Raw genomic sequence first — 22,431 nt, forward strand, 5'->3', positions numbered from 1 at the left:
TTATTATTATTCTGTCTTGCATACTAAGTTTGGAAGAAAAGAAGTCCTGAAGACTATTTACTCATGTAGATTCCAAACAAATATTAGTGATGGTGAAAGAGCGTGCTCAAGTTGGCAATGAGAGGAGAACCACTGATATAGTGTCTCTGCCTCATAACTTTCATAGAGACGATCAAAGTGTGTGGTTAGGAAAGGATTGTAATAACACTACAGCTATTTGCTAACCAATTTAAATGCTAACAACAGCACAGAGGTGACTGGGGTCTGTTCTAACACTACTCATGCTATATGCCAGTACAATGGAGACTTAGCTTAGAGGACCTGTATCCTTACACAATACCTCATATCACTGACGTTTGAGGTAAAAGCGTTTATAAGAAATCTTTGAATGCATAGTCTCTTTGATATGGCAAAATTAATAAGTTAAATAGGTCTTGCCCAGATTTTTCTCCATGGCTACAGTTCCTTGGGTATACCGGAGTCGTTTCCCAAGATCCTATGCCAGCTGCTGTGTTGCATATCTTCATGGATGCTTAACCGTTAAGAAGTGCAAGATGACTTTAATTCTGAACCATTAAGCAGCTTTGAAGATGTGCAGCACAACAGCGGGCCCTGGAGAAACTTCATGCAGTACAGCAGATGGTGCGGTGGAAACCGAGAATGTATCTTTACAGCTAAGGGGCCAATCCAAGGCACATAGGCCGCTACAAATAAGATCATACTTGGCCTGTGGGCTAGATGAAATTGGGACTGGGTCAACCACAGAGAAGTATGGGCAGTGTGACCGCCTGGCATTCCAGCTAGGTAGCACTCGTCTGCCCCATGGATAACCCTTGACTCGTGGCTAGGAATTGGCTCAACTTCGAAAATGTGTCTCCTTCAACAACCCCAGTTGCAATGTTTTAATTACCTAGCAGAGGGTCAGTTGTTATTGGTAGGCAACAGAATCTGTTGGGATGGGGAAAGCCACCGGGTTGTCATTAACAGGTACATTACTGTTTTATGGTGCGGACAAGTACGTTGAATTAGTATCTATGTAAACTACAGATTTGCATTTCCTTATGCAAACAGGGGCTTGACAACATAACGCTTGTTGCACGCCTTATTCTTTAAAGGATTGCCCAAGGTAGTATCAAGAAGGTTGGAGGAATTAGAGAAGCTAATACCGGAAGTTAAGATTACTGTAATTCAGAAAAGCTTAGTGGTGCTAGAAGTAGTTGCATCCCCCAGTCCAATGGGCCCTTTCAGGTAGGGGGTTATAGGCAGGCACATGTTGTGGCTAAAGAAAGAGTTACAGGAAAGAACTTTGACACAGACACAGGGGTTTTAAAGTCTTTATTTGAATGTGTATGTGCTTAACTCGACTTGTGTTTAACTGGACTTACCTGAAGGTACCAAGTTCCCCACCATAGGGGACACATGTTCCACTGGGACAATGGACAGTATCTCCTGCCAACAATAGTGGATTCACCTGTTAAACGATTGTAAAAGGGAATGAAAAAGAACTGGAAGAAGGAGTAAACAGGAAACAGACAGAAAATAGAGAGAAATAATAAAGAAGAGGAGAGAAGATTAGCGCTGCGTGGGGGGGTTCAACCCATTTAATATAGGAACCTATTTAATATAGGAACCCAGGATTGTGGGCCATCTACTGTACTAACACCTTTAAATCGCAGGTTGCTCAGTGCCTCACCTGGATTGGGATAGTGTGGAGGATCCAGTGGGGCCCATTACAAACCTGGGGTATGTTTAAAGGGTGCTAACCTGGCCCAGGGCAATAGAAAACTATGGCCTACATAATATTTATTGAGCAGAAGAGGGCATTTGAGGAAGAGCATCGTACCGCCACTTTATGTACTCCAAGTGATATGTTGCGCGCTATTAACAATAAAGTGTCTGAGCAAGCCTATACCACCTCCACTGTGTTTATAACTGTGTTTTTCTTCTTATTGGCAGGTCTTGTGTTATGCTGTTGATCGCATTGAAATAAGAGAAAAACAACTATCATTAATGCAGTGCACTCCTGACAAGTTCCATGCTCCACAACTCCAGATCTATAGCCCTCGTTTGTAATACAGGAGGTTAACATATAAAGAGACGTCCTCCAGCAGGAATTGGATGCTTTGCTAGACATTTTACAGAAACGTTGTATTATTAAAGTTCTGCTTATACATAGATTTAATTTTTTGGAGGAATATTAAGAGCCAGCCGTTTATGGCCCTGCTCCTACAGAACCTACTACATCAGTAAGAACAAAATGGTGATTATGCTGTTATTCAGGAGTTTGCTATGATATTTGCGCAAAAAGCGCAAGGGGTGCGGAGGGGGGGTCACAGGACCCCAGCCTAATGAAAGTAGTAAAATAAGTAAATTAGAAAAACAATAAGAATGTGATGAAAAGGAAAATGAAAGGGATGACGACATCAGAGGCGGGTAGCGCCGGAGGAACGCCCTTGACAAAAGAAAACAAGGAAAAGGGAACAAATGAGAAAAAAACTTTTTTAAAGATCGTACCATAGTGCTGCTCTTTTATGACCTCACTGTTTATTCTTTTTCATTTAAATCCAAGCAGACTGTTGATTAGGACACCCCAATTGTATTGGCACCAGACAATACTGTTTACCACAATGTTAAACTGCACAAATGCACTAAAGTGCTAACTCTGAACATTCGGCCGGTCACGGGTCAGTGAAGACTAGGGCCTCATCACAAGATGGGCAGTGCAGTAAATATGCAGCTGCAACAGAGTTACTGCCGCATTACCGCACCACCCAATCACGAGTTCGGGAGAAAGTTGGAGAAGTCACCTCCAGCTCTCCACCCATATTCGGCGCTATTACAACAGCGCAATTACTGCTGCAGTAATTGTACCGAAACTGCCTCATTGAGTCTTATGAACACACAAAATATGGGGACTTAGACCGTCACTTGTAATCCGACAATAATACCACAGAACCAAGTGGCGATAACGGCAATTGCACTGAGTGGTATTACGCCGGATTTACCACCAGGATGGGGCCCAACTTGTGATGAGGCCCTCATTGTCAATGGATCCTGATGGTATGAACTGGTTTCCACAATAGAACTGTTCATCTACCCAGATACTATCATAGGGGCGAAAACCATTGCACCTCGCCTGAGGAGGCCGCCACTGGAAATACATCATCACCACCATGTTTTACCCAGAACTGCTTAGTGAGGTAAACACTTTGGACATGAACATAAACAAGAGCCAATTCTCAGGAGACAATAGGAGTAATGTTTCTAGAGAAGGCAGGAATAGGAGACCAGAAGACCTTGTAAGTGCTTTTTCGACATAGTGGGTAGTTGTCGGGATGATACAAAAGGAGCTCATCAGGAGGGCAGGCACATTAGTTGGCTGTGAAAGGGTCAATATTAGGATGCGGTCTGTTTATCTTGCAAGATCAAACTTTAATAAACCTTTTTCACTAATACCATAAGATAAATTGAGACTATTATTTTCTGAAGATTACAATATGTTCTGCCACCATCTCTTTAAACACCATCATTTTGTAATGTCCACAGAAAGGTGGATAGTTTGGAACGAACATGAATACCTTGTGGTGGATGGCAGGAAGAGGTAATAGGCAATAGGAACAGTTTTGTGTAAAAAGGTACTATAGTAAGTCAGATGTTCAAAAGAAGGGAGTTTTTCAGACGATTTCATCACAAATAGGAGGATTCAGTCAGTAGGTTATCATATGCCTTTATTTGACTTTGGTCATTCAGCACAAATACAATTACAACAATGAGTAAATGACATAGTTTAAAAAGATAAAAGATTAAAATTATTCCATAAATAACATTGTCCTTGCAATAAGCAATACAATTCCAAATGGCTATCGAATGGATATATAAAAAAGAAAAAACACTAAAACATTCAAAATGCAGTTAAAAAAGACACGACATAAAGTGCAGAGGGGTAGAATGTTAGCAGCAAATGCAAGTTAAGGAACGTAATCTCTATGTTTTGATGGCACTTGCTCTATAGAGCCGCGCACAGTAAACATATTTAGAAACAGGGTACACTGTGCTCATATCAGTTAACAGTCTAATAAATGCCATTGCCTGATCAATACTTCGTAAAAAAAGTGGGTTAAAATATTTTGCTCTTAAAACTTGTAACCATTACAAAATAGCTTTAAGCGGGCCACTGTTTCAAATTCAAAGCCACATACGGGGCAAATGCAATCACATGATCCACCCGAGCAGCTAGTGAAAGTAGCAACATTAAGGATGTTAAATCTTAGCTTCAAAAGAAGCTGGGTGCCAGTGGCGTGCTGGCCAAATCCAGATACTTCTCGAAACCAGTGTCAATTTTTCCTCAAAGATATTCCGGGCCTGAAATGGTGCATTAGGACAGCTAATGGGGAGCATAAGCAGTATTTTCCAGAACTGATTTTCAGCTACGCTTAACTTATAATTTACATAGCCACATATATCTGCACCATACAGGGCAGCAGATTTAGCCTATGCCCTGCAAATTTCCAGTTCTGGTGAAACTGCACCCTTCCCATGGGGAAAAAACAACATTTTGTTCGCCCAACTATACAAATTGGTCCATGATGTATCCTATTGGGCTGTCCAGTATCCACTTTCCATGAATTTCACACCCAAGTAATCATAAAACTTTACTTGCTCCAGTTTGATGCCGTTCACATTGACAATATATTTTTGAAGTTTACAAAACTTGGGCTTGAACATCTTCCCTGTATTCACTTCTAGCCTATGCTCCTTAGATTTATTCAGGAAGGCAGTCAGTCAGGGACACTCTCTGGCCAGTAGGTGATGTAGCAAGTATTACAGCATCATCTGCAAAGAAAAATGCCGGTATTGAATCTGCCCCCAGTTATGGTTGGTCCAGACAATTAACGATGAGTGTCGATCACCTCATCTATGTAGATAAAGAACATGCCCTTGTTCACTGGGAAGGGATCCTGTCGTATCACCCCACAGGCCTTATCGGACTACAGACTTATTATGGGAGTATAGTTGTTGAATCATAGTTAACAGATGACCCAGGATTTCCCTATTTGACAAAACTTGCCATACAATATCCCGCTGGATGTCGTCGAGAGCGGTCTTAAGGGTTCTATGTGATTTTGTTGCATACGAAATCACCATAAAAAGACTTACCGAAAAGCATGTATTAAATAAATGTATATTCGGGGCATGAAAGTATAATAGAAATGCACCAGAAGGATTGATCCATACAAAAATGATAAAAGGAGCTATTGCTTACCGTAGTTTCGAGCGTATGTGCTTTCAAATGAGAAATGTAGATGATTTCCGGATCGCGGAAACCGGCTGTCATCTCGCTAGATTGTGGCCTAAAAAAACATTGCACTAATTCATACAAAAACATGAATTACTTACTAGAACACAGAGTTGTATTTGTGTGCTGCAAGACATATTTTGATTCAGAAAAATATATTCTGGTCTTTTCTTTAAACTCAAATCCTTCCATAATATATTGTTCAACATTTTTCATCGCCAGGTTATTCAATTCAAAAGTTGACCTAAAATTCTGATTAATGTCAAAATAAATGCACTTGTAGCAATAATTAGACTATACAAAATTCCCTGTTTTTTTTTCTGTCCTTTGGCCATTTCTTTTGACTTTGATAGGCCATACACGTGACTGTAAGCCAATCAGCAACGGGCATGGGCGAGTGCACTGTGGAAGAGAACGAAAGCGGCATAGTAATATTTTGCCCGTTGAAAAGGTTATGCTGTGACAAATCAACTTCTGGGGTACTAGTGATCCAGGGATGAATATCAGTTTCTAAACCATCAATCAGCCTCACACCTCTAATACACCAGAAGGGATCCAAACCTATTTGAATAAGAAGCAAATTATAAATCTCTTTGTCCAATTTTGGTAACGTGTTCTGAACGGTAGGCTTATCACTGAAAAATCGTGGATCGTTGGTTAGTTGACACACAGCAAAAATACAATTATTACCCAATGATAAAGGGACTGCCCAGTCAAGGTTGTGTACAAAATATTTACTTTATATATCACAACAGACAGTTCGAGCAACACTACAAAATACAACAGATCCTGTAAAGGCATGCAGAGGACAGACAGTTTCAAAGAAGGAAAAAGGGATGCGCTCTGGATACTGACAGGAGGGTAGTCATTATGGTTAATTACAACAGCTTAAGTTTTTTTGCTTCAGCACAAAGGGAGCATTGGGTCTTAAAATGTCTTTAGGGGCCTTCTGGGAAGGACTATGGAGACAGAACTGCAATGTACCTTGTGCAGTAGATGTTCTTGATACCGACAGGGTCGAGTCGGCTTCAGGGTGCATTGCAGGCTTCTGTGACGGCGGTCAGCTGCAGGTATCAGGCGGAAGACGGTCGATGAGCAAAGATGGATGAACGGCTGCAGACTGGCCTAAACGGCGGCTCAGGAATCGTTGTCACAGTGCTGGTTGGCGGTTCTGAAACAATGGTCGAGGCATCTCGGATGTCTTTAAGCTACTGTGGCTTGACAACGGCCAGTGTTGTAGTCGGTTGCACTTCAAGAAACTCGACTGGCACGAAAATGTCCATTAAGGAGGACGTCAGTAGATGCTTGTCGAGGCACTTCTCCCAGCTTCTTCAATGGGCTTGTGTCGTCCTTTAAGGTGGATGGCCCAAAGCTGAGAAGTGTATTGCAGGCAGCTGCCTTGTCCTTTGTTGTAGGTTCAGAGACCTTCTAGCGCGTCCTACCTAGGAAGCTTGCTGAAGAGCCTAGCAGGGCACGTTGTGTGTTGGCTGGTTACCGGTTCTTGAGCAGCCGGGGGGTCCTATGAGCTCTTTATCACCCCCTGTTCCCTGCAAGATGTTTAGGGAGGGATATTGCTTCCCTCTTTGGAGGTCTTGGCCTTCCATCACTGGGAGAAGATGTAAGGCATACTGTACCTACAGCCATGGTCCAATGATGAGTTTGTCTTGCTACTCCTTGCAAAGTCTTCAGATGATCTCCCAGAAAAAGGGGTTCAGTCCTCTTTTACAGCCAAACGGGCCACAGTGATTGGTGTAGGCTAAGCCCACCTTAATGAACCAATCCTGGGGTCCACTCTAAAATCTCCTGTATGGAGGAGGTCATTACCAGAGTTCTTTGCAACAGGTAAGGTAAAGGGGTGAAAACATGTGATTCCAAGTCCCATCCATCTTCATGTCTGTTGTTCATAAAAAAAAGAGTCTCTCTAGTTAATGGATTCCTCTGTGGTTCCCTTTTAAAGCAGCAGGTCTCCCTTGAAGTTGTAGCAAGACCAGGCTCGGTTGTTCCTGCAAACCACATCCTCTTACCTGATGAATGGAGTCCCCTCCCGGGGGGGGCTTATTGTAAACATGCAGTCCCAGACATGACAGTTCACTATCAATGACACTGAGGGCAGGAGCTGGCTTCAGGTTGACACAGTTGCATATGAAAGGTCGCTGGGGTTTCCTGTCTCCTTTGTTAACCTCCTCTGCAGCCAGGCCCCATGTGGGCCTGTTTGAAGTAAACTCTGTTCGTATGATAATCACTGCCACCAGCTGCAGGGATGAACAAAAGAGCAGGGCAGATGTATGGAGCCTTTGTTAGTTAATCAGGCTGGCCATGGCAGGTGGAAGCTTGGTCCTCCCCCTTCCTGGAGAGGACATAGTGTACTCCCTGTCATAGCCTAACTAAATATGAGAGGACGGACTGTGCCTGCAGGCTGTGTCTACCCAGAGTACACAGGTCTATGCGTTTGTTGTGGTGTGAGCACAGGAACATGTATATGGATTAGCCCCACACATTTTCCTGATATCGGTCTACCACCATTCCATTAAATTAAGAAATTCATAAAAGCCCAGGTGATCGCACACCCACCGTGCAGATGGTCGAATTCCTCATATATGCGTTGTAATATTCATCTGAAAAAATGCAGTCAAAGTAGATTCAATAAAGATTTGATGAAAGCTACCATTACTGTCTTAAGATCTATAAAGATTGCATATAGTTTAGATCTCCTCAATATTGTGTATTTCTGAACAAATAATCCGAAGTTCTGGTCAATTGTACTTTTCCCCCTTTGAAAACCAGCCTGAAGGGGGGTCAATGACCTAATTCGTATTTGACCAGTCCTGTAGGTGTTTGAGGATTACTTTCGCAAACGTCTTGCCTGTGCAGTCCAATAAGCATATCGGCCTATAATTCCCAGGGATTTCATTCCCTGACTTTTTTGTAGATTGGGACGATGGTAGGTAGCACTTTGCCAAGAGGGTGCAACTGTATTCAGGTGAATGAGAGCGTTCAACAAACGCTGCAATACTGGGGCCCAGATGGACATTTCATCTTTATAGAGATCAATTGGAATATAAATAGGCCCAGGCGCATTCCTGCCATGTTGCAACTGGATGGCTTCCTGGACATCGATTAGGCTGAGCATAAAAGGTGCCACTTCGGTACAAGGATTAAGCAAGGATGCTCTTTAGCCTCTCTTTAATGTATACTATTTTTAATAGATTTTAACCACATAGCTAGTCTTTTTACAGTATGCTCCCCAGTATTGGGAAATACATCTGTCGGATCTCTATTGTATATGGATGAACTCATAATCTAAAGCTGAGTACAATCACAAAACAAAATCATGGTTTTTGAGAAAGGCAACAAAAAAATACTAATTGTTTTTAAATGGTGTTAAAATAGAGGTAGTGGACACATTTTGCTTTTTCAGATATGGTAGCTGAAAAAGCTCTGATAAGGGAGCCTATTAAGATTTTATCATAAGAATGTAGGACACATTTTAAACAAGTGTTTAAGGGTCTACAAAATTAAGGTGGTGACAGGGTATCCTGTTGTTTCCATGAAGCATACTTGTATGTATTTTACTTTGTGGAAATGACTTTGAATTTTACATGTAATTGTGGGGTAAGGGGCAAAAGGAGGATGGGGAGGGGTTAGGGTGGCAGTGAAGGGGAAGGGGAGACAGGAGCGGGACACCCCCCCCAAAAAAAACAAAAAATTCTAAGTATATTTTCGAAGTAATTTCAACTAAGTAAATTACAGCTATTTAATTTCCTTTGTTGAAATGACATGGAACCGGGGACAGCGCTGCTATACGAAGCAAGATTTGAGGGTACGCAAAATGCTCTGAACTTGCTGTTATACAGAATACAATGTTTTTAAAGTTACCAGGACTCCCACTAGGCACTCCAAAAAGAGCTCTTTGTTTGGAATTAGGGGTCTCAAAATTTGAAACTCAGGCAAATATTAGATGTGGGTTCTTTTTTATGAAGACTTAAATGTGAGAGGTTGAGAGCCCAAATATCAATGCATTAATGGAAATTATAAACTCCCCTACGAGATGTAAATTGCTCGTGAGTGGGGACTGGTGGATGTGAATATATTAAAGTAAACTACATATGGAACACCATCAGAGGAACCGCAGTGCCTGAAACAGCACGCATCTCCATTGCTCGACACAAGATTTCCAGGCCAAAGATGGCCACTGTACCGGTTGCCATGGAAACAATCAACAAAACAGAAGCCTGACGGCCGGATTCGCTCCCACACCATCAACGGCCCTCCCCGCCTGCTTTAAGACGTGGAAAGAAGGCCAGGAGAAAAGGCCTCAACCTCTCTCTCTGCAGCTCTCCGCTGCTCGACATCGCTGACTGCCACCACCCGCTATTTATCAAAAGGCAAAGGATATGCATGCACTAGCCCCTCAAGTGCGTCTGTGCATTTCCCTATCTTCATCAAGAATACGCGGCTCCGATCACACTCTCTGGTTGGCCGCCTCTCGTCGTTACCCTCAACGTGGCCTGTAGAAATGCGTGATTGGGAGTAAGACGCCTTCCACATAATTGTATATTCCTAACCTCCGAAAGCCCAACGCGCACTACTTGCCCCCATGCTGCTTGGCCACGCATCAGCACCGCTCCTCTCGCTGCGGCCTCACCAGACAAGCGTGCCGCTTGCAATGTTCTTCAACATGCTGGTGCAATCTGCCTCGGCAGCTGCCCGCATCGTGGCTCCGCAACAGGGGGATAGTTGTACCTTGGCCCTAGTCTCGCCTGCTGAGGCCTTAACTACTGCCATCAGGCAGGCCCACCGCGGCGCTGCACTCAGCTGCAGACACATAAGCCCTATTGACCTCCATCCCACCGCTCACCAAGATACTCTGACATCAACTACACCTGCACCCACATGCCAATTTCCATGTCATTATTCTGATATCACCAACAATGTACCTATGCATGATGCCCACCCTCCAGTACTGCCTTTTGATTGCAATGCTGTGTCTAGCAATGTGCCTATGCCTGCAGTACTGCCTTCTGATTACAATGCTGTGTCTAGCAATGTTCTGATTGCAATGTTGTGTCTAGCAATGTACCGATGCCTGCAGCACTGCCTTCTGATTGCAATGTTGTGTCTAGCAATGTCCCTATACCTACTGCACACCCTCCATTACGGCCTTGTGTCAGCAATGTTGTACCTAGCATTGCGTCCCTGCCACCCACACACCACATTGATCTGACTAATAAAGCCATTAGACCCTCAGCACTTGGGGTCAACCAGGCTGTTCACCCCTCGCCACCTCCCTTACAGGACGTCCCTCTCAAATGTGCTCTTGTCAACTCCCGCTCCCTGCCAGCACATTCCTTGGATGTAAATGACCTTATCACCAAGGACAATCTTGACCTCTTTCTTTGTGAGACCTGGCTAAAAGAAACCTCTGGCCCCACACTCTCCCTTGCAGTCCCCTGCAGACACACTATACATAGGCAAGACCAGGCAGGTCAAAGAGGTGGTGGCATAGCTGTCATTGCCAAGGATACTCTCACCATCAGAAGGATCAATGTGGAACTAGGCCAAAACTCGACTACCTCCCATTTAAAACTAAATCTCTCACCCAACTGCACTATTGCCTTTCATGTCGTTTACCGCCCTCCAGGCCCTGCCACTGACTTCCATGGCTCCCTAATCCATGCCCTCTCAGACAATCTCAAGAAATCATCCAAAATCTTTCTCCTAGGCGACCTCGACCTAGGCCTCAATTACTCCAACGCTAATGCCTCCGCTCCATAGAAAGCCCTTTCTACCCTAGGATTTACCCAGGCTATCTCGCAGCATACCCATGCGAAAGGCCGCACGCTCGAATGGGTGTCCTCTCATAAATGCTCACCCTTGGTCTCTGGGATTGCTCCCATTCCCTGGTCCGACCACTACTGCATTAAATGACACATCACCACCTCTAAGTCACTATTCGACTCCCTATTGCTCTCTCGAAAAGCTCTTGCAAGCTCACCATGGAGAATATCTCGCCCTACCTTGCAGTGCCCGCCCTCATGCCCCCTTTCCCGAAAGACCCAGAGCTTTTGGTATCAACATTTAATAGGGTTATCACCAAAGCTGTTGACAAAGTTGAACTACTTACACTCACAAAAGCTAACAAAAAAGCCAAGCACTCTTGGTTCTCCCAAGAGCTAATGGAATTCCGTGCTAAGAAAGGGGCAGCGCTTGCTACTTGGAAAAATCACCCTAATGATGCCTCTAAAGCAGCTTTTCAGGCTATCTCCAAAAACTAAAAAATTGCCATCAAACAGAACAAAGCCACCTCATTCAACACCAGAATTGAAAATGCCAAATCTGGGACAAAGGAAATCTTTTCCATCTTCAGGGAGCTGGAGTCTCCTGCACCCCGCCTCCTACACTACTGAAGGATGCGAATTGGTGCAACAAAATTCAATCTGCCATGCTGGACAAGCTAGAAACCCTGCACACCAAAATCCTTACCGACCAAAAAGACCTCTCCAACATATTTGCCAATTGTCACAGCACCCGCCTCCGGCCACCCCTCCAACCCATCCTCAGTGTTTGATTTCAAGGAAATTAGTGAATCTGAGGTAACTGCCCATCAAACCGTCTAACTGTAAAGGGGATGACGGTCCGGATCAGGTCATAAAAGACTGCACCCCATCCCTTATCCCATTTATCACTGCTTTTATCAACACTTCCTTCTAGTCGGGCCACGTCCCAACGGGCCTCAAGGAAGCATGGGTCCTTCCGCTCATTAAAAAAAACCTCCCTTGACCCATCGGTCCTTGGGAACTACAGGCCTATTACGACTGTGCCTTTTCTTCAAAAAAAATGTTGACAAAGCAGCCTACCTGCAAGTTCAAAAATTCATCGAGGATAACCACCTTCTGGGTCTCCGGCAGTCCGGCTTTCGGCCTAGGCATGGCACTGAATCGGCTCTGTTTGATTTAAAAAATCAAATGGACGACCTCAGAGACGCAGGCAAACCTGCGCTCCTTGTTCTCTTGGACCTTTCCGCTGCCTTCGATCTGGTGGATCACAAGACTCTCTGCCAGCACCTCTCCACGGCAGCTAACATCTCCCCGAGGGCCTGTGCGTGGATAACTTCCTTCCTACAGGATGGAGTGATGAAGGTTTTCTCTGAATCTTCATGTGTCAACCCTAGTCTTATCAAGTGTGGGGTCCCAGAGGGTTTATGCATGGCTCCCACCCTCTACAACCTCTTCACGTGGCCTCTATTCAAAATCCTGGACATGTTGGGCATCTCATATACTAAATATGCCGGTGACACCCAGGTACTCATCCCCCTTTCGGGAGATTATCTATCTGACCTTAACACCCTCAACTCCATCTATTCAACAATCTAATCTTGGATGGCAGAGAACTGGTTATGCCTCAACAGTGAGAAGAACGAACTTCTGTTAATTGGATCCCCATCCACTTTGGGTAAACTGGGCAAACAAGAGTGTTCATTTACAGTGGATAAGATCCCCATTGCTGTTTCCCAAGTAATAAAGACGCTGGGTGTGTACATCGAACCTGACCTAACCATGAATAGACAGGTTAATGCTATAGCATCCGCTTCAGCGTACCACGCCAAACTTCTTAATACAGCCAGACCCTTCCTATCCCAACAGAACTGCCTTACAATTCCTAGGGCAATAATTGGGTCAAGGCTGGATTACTGCAATGCCCTCCTTGTAGAGACCTCCTGCAAAAATCTGGCCAAACTTCAACTTGCACAAAATAACGCTCTGAGGGCCGCAACTGGCATCTCTAAAAGAGATCACATCTCAGATGGCAGGAGGAAGGTCCACTGGCTACCCGTCAAGGAAAGGATTGTCTTCAAAACACTCGCCCTGACGCACAAGTGTCTTTATGGGCTGGTCCCCCCTACCTAACTCAGAGAATTGTCCCCCACACCACATACAGACCCTCCAGAACTGCATACTCCAACAGAATATTGGCACCTGTTACTCGAAAAGTACGGGCGGGTGGCACTAGCTTCCCTAATATGGCTGCCACCTTCTGGAACCCCCACCCCCTGAGCTACGACTGATTGACTCGCACTCAGCCTTCAGGAAAGCCATCAAAACCAGGCTTTTTGTTTGACAGTTCCACGTGTAGTTTCCATGTTCTGTATGACGCTGCTTTTTTCCTGTAAATGGAACCAAACATAATGCATCAAGTAACTTTTGGGCCGCATTCATGTAACCCTGAATCAAGCCTTCCTACGTTCCCTAATAGCACCTCGATGCCTTTGGGCTGTAGTGCGCTCTATAAATACCAAAAATAAATAAGATCTGTTTTAAAGGAAGGAGCCTTAAATGTTGATTTGGAAGAAGATAGAACCGCATGCAACTTGAGATCCCGAGGGTTGTATGAGGCTCTACAGTTGAACGCAGTGACAGGAGGTGAAGTGTGTAACATTATGTCCCCAGATTGTGGAAGAATAGTTCTGATCACCCGCCAACATGTGCTTCCTCCAAATGCACGGGTTTAATGGGTTGGGGGAGTAATGACCAATGCCTGTTTCTGTGATATGACTGCTTTGGAGGATCTGAATAATTTTCCACTGACCTGTAACTGCTTTGGGAACCTACGTAAGATATTGCTGAAACAGCACTTTGGCCGGAATAAAAATAGGCCGTCCAGCGAGGCAATTTGGTATATTATGAATTGCAATAATGCAGATTTTAATTTTAACCTGTATAAAATGTTAGGGTTGTGTTAATTCGTCAAGCAGGATATATGAAATGTTTTGTTTTGACTTCAGGTAGTATTTTATAAAGCTTCAACTGTGCGTTTCAGAATAGACCCTACACAATGTTTTTTTTTCTCCAATTGGGGATGGGTTGTATTACGTTGTATTTAATTTACCTTAAATATATGTTTTATATGTTAATGGAAATATCCGAATTTAATAAACTTAATTAATTATTCAGTATATTTCAGAATGGTAAACAATGAGCACTGAATCAACAAGAACATGGGGTTAAATTTTGTTTTAGAATCTGGACATCCATCATATTTCATCAAAAACGTTGACATTAAAAGTTTACTTTTCTGAAAGCCATTGCTGCAGTATTGTGCTACGGCTGCTTATATAATCTTTAGAATGCACTTGCATTGTTAGGTTTCCTGAAACTCATCAAATCAATGCAAATGTAAGTAGCAAATTAGGCTGAAGAAGTAGAAGACATTTGAGATTCACAAGCTTTATCGTGTTCGTAATATTCCATGATGGCTAATAAAATAATTATCATTTAGAGAAAAAAACAATACTTGTGATGTGTACCTGGTCCAAAAAAAAAACAATTTGAAAAAATAGGTCAGAAAACAGCTTGTAGTTACTGTGCGATTAAGATGAGAGGGATACTCTTGCCCATTTGTCTTCGTTGATGAACGCCGATTTTCTGCGTTTACCTTCGCATTCCCTTTGGCGAGCCAGAGTTACCTGGTGACTCCTGTGTAAGAATATTTGTAAAAGAGGGAAGACGGTAAACACAACACAGACGAAGTAGTTCAGCTTAATAGCTCCACATTTAAACGCTTCAGCACTGCTGTGTGGCGCCCTCCAGTGGAAAAATCACGTGCATGTTGGCTTGCGCAGTTTTCAGCCGTTGGGGCTTCACAAGAAGAACGTGTTAATCATAAAATCCATTAAACTTGAAACGTATTTTTAGTGACATTTTTTTAAATATAAAAACAAGAAATTATACTACACGTCTGCAGACCATGACTGTCATTGTTTCATGCCTTCATTTTAAGGTACCGCAGTTAACCGTTTGCTAAATATGTGTTAATATGTAGACCGCATAGTTTCATTAAAATCGATGCAATCGATACACACCCGTCTAAAATAACTAAATTGGTGTCACGTTTATTTACAATTATTTTAGAATTAACTCCCTAATATCTGCAAACGTTTACATTGAAAATAAGTTTAATTTTACTTTATATTATAAATAATTTCGCAATGAACTGTATATGTCATCTCATGGTGGATACTTTATATAGCAGCCTATAGTTTGCTACCTAATTATGAAGAGATCGCATTTTATTTGCATAATGAATACTAATGTTATGGTCACCAAAATTCTCCTCACCTCACCTGCAGCACATAAACAAAATGCGCAGGCGGCCCGATTCACAGAAGCGTTTTATAATGGCGCAGTCGCATAAGAAAACGCTCTGTGAATTAAAGTATATATTGATCGCCTTAGTCGCACACGTTTCACACTACTTCCACATGTTACTAATACTCACACAATATTTCTGCAGGACATTTGCAACCATTCCAAATATGTCGGTTTTCTAGAAACCTGAAGATAAATGTGTCTTATGTATGTTCCTTTGGAAGCTTCTACACAAGCTCAGATTTCGAAAAGCGATTGATCTAATTTTGAAGAATCGTTTATCTGAAAGCATTGTAGCGCAAACTTCTATATGTTAGGATAGCATTGGTTGAAAGAAAATACATCATACATCTCGGGGCACAGTGGCGTTTTATGTGTGCCATTCCTGGCCATTGTATTTTGGTCTTCTGATTTGAATATCAATATTTAACAATACAAATATCAGGTAACTAAACTGAGAGAAAGTGCGTATATATGACGTGCATATTATTTTCAATGTACTGTTAAAAATTATGACTTTCACGAATTAGATTTTAAAATAAGCACGTGTTTTTGATTAGTGTACAGATTATGTTCGGAAATTATCCTTGTTTAGAATCAACAGGACTCCACAATTTGAAATGGAATCAGTGATCTGTGGCAAAGTGCGACTGGAACAGGTTTAAAAAAAATACAGAATAATCTGCTGATTGGCACTTACCATAGCACTTTATTTGACGGATTCAATGAAAATGACATGAATTTAAATACATGCAAAACTAAACTGAAAAATAGAACAGAGATAATGATGAAAGGCAAGAAAACAATCACAGTAATGTGCCCCTCTTCCTTAATGTTTAACTTTCCACGATAAGTACCGCGCAGTTCTATCTGTGGTTTCAAATGGAAAAGTATGAAATTAACGTTAATTACCTTTTGTTCGGAAAATTAAGCGAAATAATTTAAGTATAATGTGTGGCATGCCTGCTAATGATCACACGGGTTATACAAGCCTTAAACAAAGAATATTTTCAAATGGTATTTGAGAAAAGAAAATGTGCCTTGGATGTACACTGGAACGTGTGCTTACAATAGTCGGTGGTTTAATTTGTCTTTTTTTTTGTTTTCCAAATAATTATGTGAAGAGATGCTGTATAGCGCAACTTCTGACATTTGACGGCTCTCCTGGTGCCAGTGTGCCTTTTTGTGATAACCTAAGCAGACGGTAAACGTGTGTTTACTTTCGTGTTTTTGTTGAATCAAATATTTTTTGTATCCAAACTTCTCAATCTATAAGGTTTTCGTGATGGTGACTGTAAAAATATATTTTACAGGATAAGACCACATCCACATTATTTTGTACACTCGGTATTTTGCCACTAATAATTTTAAATCTCAAAAATGGCTAATACTGGTAGACGGATATTGTTGCCACTATCATTGTATTATAAAGCCGAGCATCGCGCCCCTGGAATGTTTGCTACATGTACTCCACATGTATGTACTCCACATGTGGGAAGACTTCGGTATAAAATAACCGCAACATTTCAGGATGTGGTTGATGTCGCCCTTTCTTACCAGAGTCGATCCTCTGTGCACAAATTAAAGTTGTTATTGGCAAACTTGAGCAAATGCTTTAAATCCCTCAAGTGACAGACATTTTCTGAATATAAAGAAAACGCATTAAACTGATATACAACACCTACTTGACATTCAAATCACATATATGCGCCCAGTGTAGTTTAGCAATGCATCTCCGAGTGTGGCTACATCTTCCAGTGCAAAGAAAATATGTGACAGCACCTGTTTATGGATACATCAACCATTTCGGCTTAGTAGCAAAGGATACACAACAAAAGTATAAACCTCTGCAGTATCAAAATGAAATAACAATGGGTCCTGAATGTCATAATTTCTCTATTAACCTTTTGGAGAACAACAAATGTACATTATATTTATGATGCAGTAGCTTAAAAGAAAAACATACCGTGGGGGCGGAATTCTTCAAACATTTTTTGTAGAGGTATGTTTTCGTCTGCAACGTTCTCTGAAAAGATAAGATACTTGCGTTTAGTTTTGAAAAGCTCCAGATCGAGTTTCACGCAGTAGGTATGTTCAAACGAGCCGAAGAAATGCCGCTCGTCATTATGCAAATGATACGTGGATTTAATTGCCACGCTGTTAGAACACATCGGCTTACCCAATTATCTTTTTTACATTATTGATTGCATATGAATGAACTGCCGCATGCACACAAAAACATGTGTGGGTGGGTGGCCAGCCGCCTTGTATCTGTGAGGTACAATCCGACCTAGGGAAGCACAAAATAAGCTGATCTATCATTGCCAAACGTGGATGCCAAAACATGTTTTCTAGCACTCCACGTCCACAGCACACTTTTAACGGTTCGGTGGAACTGACAAAAAAACATATCGGTTTAAGAACCGATCCGACTCCATGTAAGAGATATATTAACAGGGGGTTGGGGGGCGGCAGAAGGGGGGCACGTTCGCTCAAAGCTTCCACAAGCGAAAGCATGCAGCACCCGAGGGTCCTGAAGCCAGTGCGCGAGCACTGTAAGCAGAGATCAGGAAGAAGTTTGCAGAGTCAGAATGTTATTCAATATAGGACCATTCAAAACCATGCAGCTGTTCACTAGTGCAGGCTTCGCCTTAACTTCTTTTCTCAGAATTTCCCCTCTGCAGGAAGCGTCGCGCTGAGCAGGGAAGGTCTGTGGTCTCGGAGACTTTGCCCCCTCAATTGTATTTTCAAACATATGGGTGCACGCCAGTATTCTATACTGTTTATGCGTTATATACGGTAATACATACATAGAAAACTGTTTACGACTGCTCGTCTATTATTTACAGCGAGACAGGCTGCCAAACTATAAACGGAAACGCTGCTTGATGTGCGCCCGAAAATTGGCAATCAAGTGCGTGCCTTCCAGATGCCCGGTCGGCTTTTCTTGGTATAGAGCGGACGTGAATACCGACCCACACACATATAAGAAGTTAAACAAACCTAATGTTGCATGCCACGTCTCACACGTTTAGTATAAATCTGATCTTAAATGCAGATATATGGCTCCTTCTCCACTTTTTAGAAGTTGTTTTAAAGCCGTCGTTTGTTAGTACCGAGAGCATTTATCGTCGACTCAGCAAACAAGGGGCCGGAAAGCCTACGAACCCTGCGGCGGTCAAAGGGGTTTATTTTTGGTGATACTTGCAGAACAGAGCCGTGTTTCGCTCTAGCGGAATCACTGTAGCGAGGAAGCTTTGGGGAAGGGCGGTGGCATTGTTACTGAAGAGTGAAAGTTGAGAATGACGAGTAAAAAGAATGATTTCCGAACTTCAGGTTTTCTTTCCACCCCCCTCCTCCTCTCTCTATGGACAATCCGCTCTTGAACTTGAACTTTTTCTGCTCGCAAGATGGCGGCCGCAGGCTCGTGACGCAGCGAAAAAAGACGGCAAGAGGAACGTAGCAAGCGCCCCTCCCCTCCTCCCCCTTCCGCTCGAGCGCCGAAAGAGGCAGACCTGACTAACTGCCGTGCTGTTTGTGCTGCGCTGAAGGCTTACGTAGCAAATCTCTCTCATTCAGCTAGCGACGTTAATCATTCATCTTGATTTTGGTGAAAAGCACTTACCTTGGGCTTTCGCTCTCCAAAGTAGAAAAAAACACAACCAGGGCATGTCAACAGAAATTCGCAAATGGCACGAACACGTCCGCCCTTGTTTTAATCGAAGCTGCTTTCTCTTCGCTTTACCTCTACTTTCGCCCATGCTCCAAGCCAGCGCCGCACTCTATTTCAGCGTACGTTATTGGTTTCTCTTCATATTTTCATGGCGGAGTTTGACCAAACGCGCACGCTCATTTGCAAACGCTGTCACAATACACACATTACATGTCCCACTTAGCAACTTTCAACACTGAGAGATTCTGGAGAACTTATGTAAGGAAAGTCCTTTCCAATTTTCGCTTTCTATCCTAGAATGTGATTTTATGTATAGTAATTTCATATATGGGCCCTGTGTTCCATTTTTTAATATAGTTTCAGGCACTTTTCTGATTTCAGAATTTCTCTTTCAATTACATAGACGCACTTCGTTAGGAAAACCAGACTGCTACTTTCCTTTCATTAGCTCAGACAGTACACGTCTTGGTTTAACAAAATACCACATTCTTGACAAGATATATAAGTAGTTCTTAATTTCCAATTCACCCATAATTGCATATTCTTTCTTACTAATGGTTAATCCCCCTCACTGACGTGAGAGGGGGTTTAGATTCTATTAAAGACAAGGAGGCAAGTATTATGCATTATAATCTTTACTTCTGAACTGCAGCAAAGAAAACATTTAAAAACAAAAACAAGTTGCATTTAATCAAACTGAAAACAGCATGTCAGTGCCAATAAAGGGAGAAATCCCCAATCGAACAAGAACGGTAGGTCATGCCCTGTTAGGTACCAATAGGCAGAGACCCTCCCACATATAAATCCCTTCCTCTAGTATCAAATCCTCTTCTGTCTCTACCACATCAGACGCCACCCCTGAAGAATAGACATTGTAGCGCAGGCAACCCAATCCATGACCAGCTCTGGGACCTTCTTAAAATACTCGCCTCCCTGTCTTTAATATAATCTAAACCCCCTCTCATGGTAGTGAGGGGATTAGCCATTCTATGTCAAGACAGGAGGCCTCATATTATGTTAAATGTTAAAAGTAGTTGTACCGCACACCGTCACCAACGGAATTGGTCCCCGGGCTCTCAGGCGGATCTGCAAACGAGAAGGTGGGGTTGGTTACTAGAATGAAGGGGGAGTAGTATAGTGAGAGAAGTGGTGTCCTGTTGGCAGCTTCAGTTTGGTTTTCACCATGCGTTGAGCTTGGGTGCGAGTATCCGGTCAATGTCAGTCCCCTTGTGCTGTTGGTACGGCTTATGTGTTGTTTGTTGTTGCGGTATTGTGAAGTGCGTGCAGTTTTCTGTGCAAGAAGTGTTTGTGTGGGTTTTTGTGTGAGTTAAGTATGCAGAAATCTAAGCTTTTTGGTTAGTGGGTAATATGTCTCACAACTAACATTCGCAATTTGGCTTAATGCCTAGATTTGAGAGTCCTGCATAATGGAAGAAAGACCCAGACTTCACAACACAGAAGGTTTCAAATATAGTATATAAAGGTGGAGGCTACACCTAAGTCCTGTATAGTCGCACATATAACAAACAAAGATGGAGGCTACACCTAGATTTGAGAGTCCTGTATAGTGGGAGAGAGGCCAATGTTTCACAATGCAGTAGGTTTCAAACACAGTAGGCTCGGGCGGATGCTACACCTAGATTTAAGAGTCCTGTATAGTTGGAGAGAGGCCCAGGTTCCATAATGCAGTAGGTTTCACCATATAACAACGTCCTGTATAGTGGGAGAGAGGCCTAGGTTTCACAATGCAGTGGGGTTCATCATACAACCGCAATGATGGAGGCTACACCTATATTTGAGAGTCCTGTGTAGTGGGAGAGAGGTCCAGGTTTCACAATGCAGCAGGTTTCAGAATATAATAGAGTAGGTTTAGTTTTATAACAGACACAGATAGTTTGTTATACCTATATTTGAGAATACATTTATAGTGGGAGATTGCTAATATTGAGTATTCCCTAAGAGAGTGATGCAGGTAACATTCACAGTTCTATCTTAATCAAAGTTCTGTCCCAATGTGGCACCCTCTAGATGTTGCTCAAGGCAAAACTAACAGTTCCCAAAAGTGTGACGCAGGCTAGTGTTCACAGTACTGTTCCAGTGTAGCTCAGTTGATAATTCAGCAGTCCTCGCCCTTTCTGGAGCTGATTAGTAATAAAAGCTTGTCAAACTATGTTGTGAGGTAAGGTAGTGTGGCATGGCTTTCTGGTGCAGTGTGATTGCTCTACTCCCCACCCATGCCACACCTACCTTGGTAGTTGCTGCTGGTTGACGGCTGGCCACTGGCTTCCCCTGCTGACACCTGCAGACACATCCTGGAGCTGCCGCTGTAGGAGCTGTCCTTCGCCTCAGGGGCCTTTAGCTGCAGGGGCTGTCCGGCGAAGGGAAGTTAGGAGCAGCATTGAACCAATCATGGGAGAGGGGCAGGTTGGGAGGGAGACTGGGAAATGAGGCCATGGGAAGGAAGGGGTGGTGAGGGTGTAATCAGTGCTGGGGGGTCTTAAAGGACTGCAGCCCTCCATTTTCTCGAGGCCCAGGAGGGCCTGAACTCACCTGCAATGCCGATGCAAGTTTAAAGCCCTTGCATCACATTAAGTGCAACATGATCAATACGTTTATGTCAAAATCTCTTGAATGTGGACTCTTTAGACCAATCAGCTGCTTTCAAAATTTGTTCCACACCTCCTCCCAGGAAAGCTGCTTTTGAAGTCATAGCACCCCTTACTGAGTGTGCCCCAAGGAAGAAATGTCAGTACCTGCCTCCTTCATGACTCATCTGACCCACCTGTCTAAACTGACCAGGGACACAGGCTTATAGGTTTTTGTTGCGGTGTATTATGCGGTCACACTCAACTCAGGGAGTTCCTCCCCCCCCAATGAATGTGGCGCACAATAAATCACTATGATTTTGATTCAGTTCAGTTTGGTAAGGCATCCAACCCGTCTCGCACCAAACACCAACAAGTACCCGGTACCACAATGGACTAGGAACCAGGCTGGTGTGTATTCAGAATATAGGGTCATTAATTTATTTAAACCAAATTTGACAAACAGACTAACATCACCCACCAGTGCTGTGGCAACACAATAACAAAAATGACTTCCGTAAAAGCACTGAGATATGCAGTCACAATTTGTTTCAAATCACCCACCAATACAGAAGAAGAACAGTTCAAACACACAGTGATTGCTGATTTGGTTATAATACTTTTTCTCCCAGCAAACCCCACCCTTCAAACATCAATTCGACTTGGCCCCTCTGAATTGAAGGCCAGTGTCAGAGAGTGAGAACACAATGGGAACATCTTTTTTTTGTATTC

The 22,431-nt window shown here is 43.0% G+C and overlaps 1 long non-coding RNA gene across 1 annotated transcript; it reads right to left on the reverse strand.

Moving 5' to 3' along the window:
• Positions 1-3,711: 3,711 nt before the first annotated feature.
• On the reverse strand, positions 3,712-18,828 carry LOC138513383 (uncharacterized). Its single transcript, XR_011281753.1, has 4 exons — positions 18,445-18,828; positions 17,408-17,467; positions 5,264-5,351; positions 3,712-4,833 (listed from the first exon to the last, which is right to left on the reverse strand). It is a non-coding gene; the product is annotated as an uncharacterized lncRNA (long non-coding RNA).
• Between the last annotated feature and the right edge of the window lie 3,603 nt (positions 18,829-22,431).

The sequence above is a fragment of the Ambystoma mexicanum genome, chromosome 12, assembly GCF_040938575.1.
Source record: "Ambystoma mexicanum isolate Mex_15411 chromosome 12, UKY_AmexF1_1, whole genome shotgun sequence".
Taxonomy (NCBI): Eukaryota; Metazoa; Chordata; class Amphibia; order Caudata; family Ambystomatidae; genus Ambystoma; species Ambystoma mexicanum.